The sequence below is a fragment of the Malurus melanocephalus genome, unplaced genomic scaffold (genome assembly GCF_030028575.1).
Source record: "Malurus melanocephalus ecotype Western Australia unplaced genomic scaffold, MMel_1.1 scaffold_1, whole genome shotgun sequence".
In the NCBI taxonomy this organism is placed as follows: Eukaryota; Metazoa; Chordata; class Aves; order Passeriformes; family Maluridae; genus Malurus; species Malurus melanocephalus.
Genome location: NW_026623233.1, coordinates 8,697,578 through 8,707,713, shown reverse-complemented (window position 1 = coordinate 8,707,713; position 10,136 = coordinate 8,697,578).

Sequence of the window (10,136 nt, the reverse complement as noted above, 5' to 3'; positions counted from 1 at the left end):
ATGCAGCTTGTGCAAAACCATAGATGAAATCAAAGTGATTATAGACAAAAAGCAACCACTGGGTGACCAGGTTTGCTTTGAAGAGGGTCAATACAAGTCATGTCTGAGCAAATCCAGTGAAGAATCTGCAGCAGAGGCCAGTAACCAGCGTTAGGAAGGGTCTTGTGTACAATATAAAGTCACTGTGCATTGTGTATACAGATTGTATAAATAATCATCAACATTCTGAAAAAGGCTGATGTAGGAGACACCGTGCACAGGCTCCTCCTCCAGCATCTCCATTGCTTCCCARGATTGTTTATAGCAAGTGAAGGTGYGMTCCTCAGGGACAAGGGCTCAGCACCACGGGCTGGAAAAAGCCCCAGCCTGTGTCCTGCAGAGGGGGTGGATTTATTTGCCCCTTATAGCAATCTGTAAAAGGGGTTGCTGCCYTTCCAGACTGGCTTTGCCCCATTTAGTCCATTAAAAGGGGGTGCTGCTGTGTTTTTATTATGCACTAGACTGCAAAACACAGGGGTGCTGGACTTGGTCTTWTGGACCATACTTCGTCTGGTTCCAGTCCTAAAGATTCAGTAAGGGCTTTAATTATTGTGGTCTGAGTGTAATTCATTCAGGTTTTCTCAACCACTTATTCATCTCYTCCTGTGGTAGGGCTTGCAGACCCMGCTGGCATCAATGATAGCAAAWWGAAATTGCTTTTTGAGGAATCAGCCCTTCAATTTTAAATTACTGCCCTGATACAAACTAAGATGAAGGATTTTCCCTCTCTCAACTTAAAAGAAAACAGTCATTTTCTCCTTTTATTTGAACACTATTCTATCCCGTGATTTTTCTCTCTTTGCCATAGAAATTTTGAAATCAAGTGAAACAACAGRAAGAAAAGATGGTATTGTAAATCTTCTATATAAACATTTCACCTTGGACTTTAAAAAATAAAATCAATTCCAGCTCTTCCTGGGTTTTATGTCTGAACTTCCCTGAGGCTTCAGCTTTCTAATCCACAAACAGGAATAATGCCTTCCTGTCTCAGAGGACTGTTGTAAGAAGCTTAACTGATTCTTACTTGTAGGATGCTGGGATATGGCAACACATGCATGGATATAGAGTTACATGGATGTGCATATTTGCATGCATCTGTGGATAGGGTATAGACTGGATTTATTTTTGTGTGCCTCCTGGTTTTTATTTTCACAATATCACCATCTTCCTAAAACACAGCAGATTTCTTGCAGAGAAGRGAATACTGATACGTTTACCTGAAGACCAGCTTGCACATGAATGAAACATGTTTTCTTGACCTATTTCTTGCCTGTTTTAAGTAGCAATGTTAGAAGGTTTTGGTATTTGATAAAATTAGCACAACACAGGCTCGAAACCAGCTCTCACTAGCAATGCATTGTGACATTACCATATCTTTCAGAGCAATTTGTATTTGAAAAGGAAAGTCATACTTCATTTAGATATCCCTCTCCCTCCCTAATTTTCCTGATTAAAATAACGTTGCTGAAAAGTTGAATTCCAGCCCCACACAGCCTCACTCACTCTTCCCCCGTGGGAGAGGGGAGAGAACCAGAAAGGTAAAAGTGGGAAACTCGTGGGTTGAGACAAAGACAGTTTAAMAGGTAAAGCAAAAGCCATRCACACTAGCAAAGCTGAAYAARGAATTCATCCCCCACTTCCCAATGGGCAGRCAGGTATCCAGTCAACCCAGGAAAGCCAAGCAACACCACGTGTAATGTTGGCTTGGGAAATTAAACACCATTACTCCAAACATTAYACCCTTCCTTTTTCTCCCCCAGCTTTATATGCTGGGCATGAGTCCATACTGTGTGGGATATCCCTCTGGTCCTTGCGGTCAGCTGTCCCAGCCGTGTTCCTCCCAGCTCCTTGTGCATCCCCAGCCCCCTCGCTGGTGGGGTGGGGTGAAAGGCACAAAAGACCTCAGTGCTGCTGAAGATGGAGACTTTGTGGCRGTCAGTACAGGCAGCCCAACAACGTATCTGGAAACTCCTTCCCTCAATGACAGTCTTACAGTGGGATAACCCTCTGCTCTGGCCTGACCCACACTTCTGTTGTTTGTCTCCCACAAATATGATAACAGGCTTCATTCACTTCTCAATTCCTCTCAAATTGGACAGCTAGAATTTCCTTTCCAGAAAACAAAGCAGAACGCTTGCTTTAGAATTAAACTCAGACCCTTGCTATTATTATTATTATTATTATTATTATTATTATTATTATTATTTTCATCATTATCATTATTATTAACAGCAGGTAAATGTGCACATTTCTGTTTGGATGGAGAAAGCAGCACATCGGATATTGTATTTCCATTCCAAAATTAAATCTAAATGTTAATACTTCAATGCATATATTTGCATACATGTTCCAGAACATGACTTTTTGTTTTCTTGGTTATTTCTATTTCTTGTCCTGCTCTATTGTAATCCCTCTGCTATTAACTTTTCCCCATCCTTTACATACACCAGAGGTTACAGCATTCCACTGACAAATCTTGTTGGAATAAGACRCTGATTACAAAAGATTACAGAAAACCCCGTTTTCATTTTGCAACATGAACCTGCTAGAACTCTGCTGCAAAGACTCATTTCCCGAACAATTTAGAGATGCCATAAAATGACTCCTATTTTGTTACATTAAGCCTGACAAAGTATAAACTAGGTTTCTATTCTGGTATTATTCWGCTCCTTCCAACGTAGTTTAACAGCTGGAAATGAGAAGGCGGCAGCTCCTTGTTACCAGGCAACTCTTCCCAACCACCAGCAGCTTGCCCCAGGGATCAGGGTTTGAGAGCTGCTCTGCAGTGACAGCTCTTCTTCCYTCTTCCAAACCCAGACTGATGCATGGAGGCTGCTCCAGAGTAGAGTTGCCTCTAAGAGCTCAAAGCATTGGCAAGAGTTACATCTCATAAAAACTGTTTTTGTCTCTCACYATCCCATTATGTTGTGTTATACAGCTGGGAGTTTAGCCACTGACTTCCAATAAAGCAATTGTTTTTTCAATGCACAAGTAATTTTTTAAATTATGGGGTTCATTGCTTTGAGGTAGTGAGAATAAAGATAAAGAATACATCGTGCTCTTCTGCTAAGAAACCCTTTCCAAAGGCAGCAATGGTTTCAGTACCCTCCTTCCTGCCTTGGAAAGACAGCTCCAACCCAAGAAATGTCTCAGCAACTCCACTTGCCATCTTGGTGTTTATATTATCCAGGTTGGGGTTTTGTAGGATAGAACACATTGTATGGGCTTAYATTTATTGTTACTGTCTTGCTGCAACATTCTTCTCCTCCTTATGTCACCCTTGAATATATTTTTTATTTCTTTTAGACTTTATTCAAGCATCTAAAAGTTCCCTGGGAAACCAGAACATGTGGAATGCATAGGAATAGAAGGCATGATGACCTCATGGTGGATTGATATACCAATGGCCTAATAAAACACAAATCCCATCCACTAGCAATGTTTATGAAACATCTAACGTCACTCAACTTTTTGAGTAGATGACATGTGTGAAAGATGAACATCCTTTCTTCTACATCTCTCTCCATGCATTCAGCTCCATTGTTTTATCCAAGTCTTTGTGTCTCTCTTTAATTTACATTTACGTATTCTTCTCATCCTTTTCATCATCACTAGTATTAAACCTATTTTGAAAGTTAACTCTTTTCTTTTAGAGTTAATATATGCTAATCACTCAAAAGAATTGTGCAGTACAAAGACACCATTTCTGTGACTTTTTATTAGAAAATGGTTTTTTAAACACACCAGATAAGAGGAATTTTATGCCCTTAGTATGATTAAGGACCTCTGGATGAAATTTCATGTTCTCACAGAAAAATATTGGCCTGGTCTAAGCACAGACACTGTGGCTTGATAAAGGGTTTATATTTGAAATAGGAGAGAGTAGCTTTTCATATTCATCCAGGAATCTGAAAATAGCCTGAATCAAAGCATGGCTTCTAGTTGTTTTTAGTTGCAGTTCCTCATCCTTGTGACATAATTTTTCACCACACTTTCATTCTACATCAAGCTGTGTCTTTTAATAAGGTTTCACATATGCATTAGTAATGTTTTTCAGTGGAGCTGCAYGACTATCCAGCATTACACTGAGTGCCTGGAAATGTTCTTAGAAGGCTCACATCCTATTTTTGTTACCCCCCAACTTTCACTTCTCATTAGCACAAATATTTTAAGATTTTAATCTTTGTTGATTCACCTTACAGCCGGACATTAAATGAAGCTGACATGTTCAAAACTCTGTTGTTTTTAAAAAGGAAAGAACAGGCTGTGCAAAAAGCCCCAGCTTGTCTTCATCAGTGACACATTAGAAGAAGATCCAGATGGATCTACCAAATGGGTTTCCCAAGCAGCAGGGATTGCATTGGCACCAGGAAAGGTTCCTGTCCTGCAGTTTGGGGTCAATTCCTGCTGATGACAAAAAGGAATCTTAAATTTTTAATGTGGGAATCCACACTTTGATTAACTGAAATTAATCAGATCCATCTGGGCAAGCCACACACACTGCTACAGGAGCTTTTTCATCTTTTAGTGAAGTAGAATTCCAAGCCCTCAGCTCTTCAAAATGACATGGTCTCACTGAGAAATTTTTGTGTGATTTTTTCATAAAATCAAGATTTGTTGTATGAAGACAGTAGGATATTTTGGGTTCTGTTTTTTTAATATAAATTACTTGTAAGGGGATCCATCTGCCCATAGCAGTTCCAGTTTGTGAACTCCCTTCTTTGCCTTGTCACATGTGAGTGAAAATTAAGATACCTTTCAACCTGTACAAAATTCTAATGCCAAATGGCAACATAAGGAGATACTAGAGAAGCATTTAGTGATGGAACAGCAGGCTGTTTATTCTCAAGCAAGAAATCYATTACAACTTAATCTAATATCCTCTACTGGATAACAGACATGCAAAGGCAAGGGTGAGATAAAAGGAACTGGGTTTCCTCCACAAKGGAGTTAACTCCACAACCTAATGSTTGGATCCCAGAGATCGTTTTAAAAATGGAGAAAAGCAGAGCTAYTCTTTTCAAAGGGAATARGAAGTAAAAAGCAGAGTCAGTTGGTCMTGCATCCCCAGCTCAGCCCTTCTGTGTCCTGCAGAGCTGTATAACACACCAGGACCTGGGATGTCCTGTAGGCTGTGGCAGGAGGTCTGATGCCTTTGGTCGGTGCTGTTCAGTCCCAGAATTCCCCCAGGATGGCAGTGGCACATTCTGCCCAGGAATTTGCTTACTGCCTTGCTTGCTGTAGAGGGGGTGCCACTGCCCAGATAAGCAATTTGGTTTTGCTAGTGCCTAAAGCTTTTTTTGGTCACCATTTTGGTCTTTAATGAAAGAAAATCTCATTCACCTGGAACCAAGACAGTCAYGGAAAGAACAAGATGACAGTTCAGAACATCCTTGTCCTTGAAACTTGCAGTTTATTTCCTGGCATCAACCCGTGAATTATAGTTCACAGCTAAGCAGCAAGTTCCAAATCTTAATGTGCTGAGTATATTTGGCACATGGCCAGCCTGTACTGCATTCAGGTCAAGGATCATGGAATCAGCTCGCTTACTCTCAGAGGGATTTTCTGGTTAACTATGCTGCCTTCCACAATAATTTAATTTCTTAAATATTCTGATGTCATCTCATATCCTTCTACTCCTCCCTACTCATAGAATACAATATAAAATAGGAATGACACCTTTGGAGCAGGTTTGAAGGAAAAATAATGGGAAATGAATGTGGAATGAGCATGTGAAGCAGTCACTTGTTCTAAAATCTGGGATACTTTGTCAGTGTGGGACAACTCATAGGACAAGTCTAATCAATTTTTCCTTGAGGTCAAACAAGCACTTTACATGAAAAAGAGAGTCCTTCAAAAGTTAAGAACCATGCATCCCATAGGGTCCCTGGCTGTACAGTATATGGAAGCAAGGAAGGGAAGCTTTGGGAATCCCCTCCTCTTCTCCATAATGCATATATAGAGTTTTTAGATTAGGAAAATCTCTAAGCTCATCAAATCCAAATGGTAACCCAGCATTGTCAGGTCCACCACTAAACCATGTCCCCAGTTACCACATCCACACATTTTTTGAACACTCTCAAGAATGATGATTCCATTACTTCCCTGGACAGCCTGTTCCAATTCTTGACCATTCTTACAGGGAAGAAATTTTTCCCAATATCCCGTCTTAACATCTCCTGGCACAACTTGAGGCCATTTCCTCTTGTCCTGTCCCTTGTTACCTGGGAGAAGACACTGACACCCATCTCAATATAACTTCTTTTCAGGTGGTTGTGGTTGTAGGACCCCCTGAGCCTCCTTTACTCTGAGTTAAAGAGCCCCAGCCCCCTCAGCTGCTCCTTGACTCATCACCTGCTTCATTGCCCTGCTTCTTCAGCTCTAAAGTTGTGAGGGTTATTTACTCCTTTCAAGGCATTTTAGATTCATTCTACAATTTGGTGACTACTAATGTGATTAGCTGCAGGAACCTAAAGGAACTTTGCTCAGTTAAATCTTCTTCTACTAAACCTCTACAGCTTGACTTTGCACTGGTTTCTTTAGGGATTATTAAGGAAGAGAAACCAATGGATATTCATCAGAATTTGGAGCAAGTGTCTCAAGTTCCATTAACTGATGACTCCCTTTTTTGATATTTGGTCAACAAATACCTTCTAGTTGTGTTTTTAGTCACTTCTCTCAAAACTTTAGTCACATTTGGTGCATATTTCTGGTTAGGGACAAAAATACAATGGAACATAATCTYACAGGTTCAGGTTTGGATTTGGAAACCTCTGTGCCTAGATTAGTCYAGAATCAAAAGAGAGTTTAAAATCAGACCTGCTGAGAGTACGAGCAGTTCATAAAGCATTGTTTTAACAATTTTTCTATCCTGTTTTTCAYGTTCCCTAAGACTTCACTGGACAGCTGAGACCAGATAATAAAAAAATAATAAATCCATGAATTCTGAAGAAAAAGAAACTTTACATGAAAAATAGAGTCGCTTTACACAACTCATTGCTTAAATCTGTCCTAAATGCTACCATGCCAGAAGAATGGAAGGTGGAAAATACAACTATTAAAGAGACTTCTGAGCTCACTGAAATCAGTGTTCGATGTGTGTGCCAAGCAGCTTACTGGAAAACATAATAAAGAATAGAATTGGTAAACTGAATGATATGTTGGAGAAGAATCAGCATTGCATACCGAGAAGGATGCCATCATTTGTAAACCCATTTGAKATTCAAGGAGTGATACTTATTTAGCTAAGAATGGTTCTGATAATATTAGATATTTAGATTTTAAAACTTTTGAGCTGGTCTTTCACCATATACTCTCAAAGTGTGATCATATGGGATGAACAAAAAAGGATAAAAAACCATCTGAAAGAAAGAAAACTCATCATTAGATTACACAAYATAATGTAGTTTCCAGAACCCACAAAAATCTCTGCTGTTCAACATCTTCAGAAATTTTATGGAGAAGTTTAATGCCATGAGGTCAGTTGGCAAATAAAACAAAATTCATCTGAACAGACAAATCTTAAACTGGTAATCAAGAATAAGAGAAGTCTTTTAGAAAAAAGAAAAAGAAAAAGAAAAAAGAAAAAGAAAAAAAGAAAGAAAGAAGGAAAGAAAGAAATACTTTTATTTTGATTTAGTGGGTTGAATTGACTTGCAGAGAGGACACATTAGTGACAAAAGGGTACAAAGATTGCGCTTCAAGGGCTAAGGTGGAAACAGAGGGAAGGCAGAGTGGGACAACCTGTTTTGGTAGCAAAAAGCTGTTCAGTTAGCTTGGCTGTATCACTTGATAGCATTTTTAATGTGACAGGATAATAAATGACAAGTAAAATTTAAAAACGGACACACAAAATGACTCACCCATGAAAGACAGCCCTCACCTTCTGTATTCACTGGTAAAACAGCAACTCCACCCAGAAGAGTGGTCTCAGACCTCTTGTTCACAGCTCTTAGAAAAGAGCCATGGCCTCCAGGTCAGGAGATARCCCATGCAATGTTTGCAAACAGTAAGAAAGAAACAGGACTTCTTGCTGCTCTGTTGCTGTAACACAGTTGCTGTAAACCCAAATCTTGAATATTGCATGCAGTTTTGTCCACTTGGCCTAAAAACAAGTATAAATAGAAGAGTCACAGAATAAGATGAAAACAAAGATTGGGAATGGTTTCTGTTTGAGGGCCCCAGGCTGCAGTCCAATAGCAGACTACGGATTTACTGCTGCAATCCCACTGCACACTCCTTCAGGCTGTCACTGGGCTGGTTCAGTGCAGTAACCTGTAGAAAACACACACACACGACAAAAGGGAAGGGTTTCCTGCCAAGTGACTGAGCTGAAATGGCACAGCCACATCTGTGGACATGGGCAGGGGGACACACGATGGAAGGAGGAAAGTGGCAGCCAGTCCTAGGAAACCTCTGCCTTCAGCAGTAGCTTCATAAAGCATTTTGGCCAGCTTTGCTGCTGAAATCAGGCTTGTGCTCCTTTGCCTGCGGCTATTCACTGTCACCCATGAAAGCCTCTCCCTTTTGGTGTTTGTGCAGCTGTTCAGCAGCTCAGTGGGGGAACTGATCTGAAATAAAATTAATCATTTTTGTTGGATTATTCTAATCGAGTTTGGTGCATGCTAGCACAAGAAATGGATGTGGCCAAAGGACACGAAAAAGCAGCAGGGACTGGAGGGAGCGTTTCTTTGAGCCATGACAGCTCAAAAGGGTTTGGAAAAAAAATAATAGAACGAAGCTCCATAGTTCAGGAAAAAGGATGATTCTGAAATCATGTGGGAGAGAACTATAAATTGGTATGGTGAAAACAAATAGGGCATGATCATTCACTGTTTATTAGACGACAGAAATTCAAGTACCCTGTAAAATTATTAAGCACTGGGTTTACAACTGGTGATAAAAAGTTCCAGTCTAGCCTTTGTGCACATTTGGGACCTTCCCTCCACTTCTGGMGTCCTGGAGTACCAACAGATCAAAAAGCTATTTGATAAATTTGCAGAGAAAAGGTACATTTGTGGCTGTTAGTGTTGCAGTGGACACCRTTTTTTACCTGAGAGCTCTTCCTCTGGACTCCAGGAACGGAAAACAGAAAAAAAAAAAAACCCCAAAGCCAAAACCACTCCATGGCGGTTTGTGTTTTTATACCTGTTACTTGTATCTCTACTACTGGCCATTGTCAAACGAATATACCAGCCTAGGGATGGTTGCTTTGAACGAACAGGCTGGCTCTTATGTTTCCATGTACCTTATTTCAACTATATGTGATATGAATACATTGCTTACATTTGTTATATTATATTTGCAGTAAATTATTGTGGAGACACAAAGTTTGTATTAGAWAAATAAACAAGTTAAACTAGACAAAACTGCTGTTTCTGATACAAGTTATGCCACTGAAGTGTTCCTGAAGAATGTATAGATAAGGCGTTACCGGAGCTATCTGTCACATTGACTCTTCCCAGGGCAGTACAGATCAAAGGGGTGGCTTTAAACCACTGGCAGTAGGCAGCCCAAGTGCAGCTCTGAGCTCTGACCCTGCAGCTCTGGGTTACARCTAACAGGGTTTCCCTCTGTGGACCTGTCCTGTGTAACTACAGATGGACAAGGAACAGTAAATGATAGCTTCCAACATATTGGTATAAACCACATTCATTTCTTTCCTGAGGAGTTTATGCTAAAATACTGGAACTAACTGAAAATGAATTTCTGACGAAAACCTGTGTTGACATGTAGGGAGAACCCAAGATTCTAATTTATGGCAGGACCGGGTTGGGTTTGGAGCCAGCTTCTGCCTTCCCAGTGATGAGCCCCGGAGCTATTAAAGAGATGTGCCTGGAGGTGAGGGCGCAGTCTCCCCGCCCGCTCCYCGCTCCTGCTGGCCGCCCATCGGCCCGACTCGCCGTGACCGCCCCCGCCGCTCGGCACCGCCGCTCCCGGGCGGCCGGGCAGGTACCGGGGCCGGGCCGGGCGGCCGCTCCGCCGCGAGGTGTGTCCGTGTGCGGCGGCTCGGCGCTGCCTCCTGAGGGTTGGGCAGGGCGGCGAGCGGCTCCGCGGCTCCCTGGCCGGTCCCGCCGCGCTCCCGCAGCAGCAGCAGC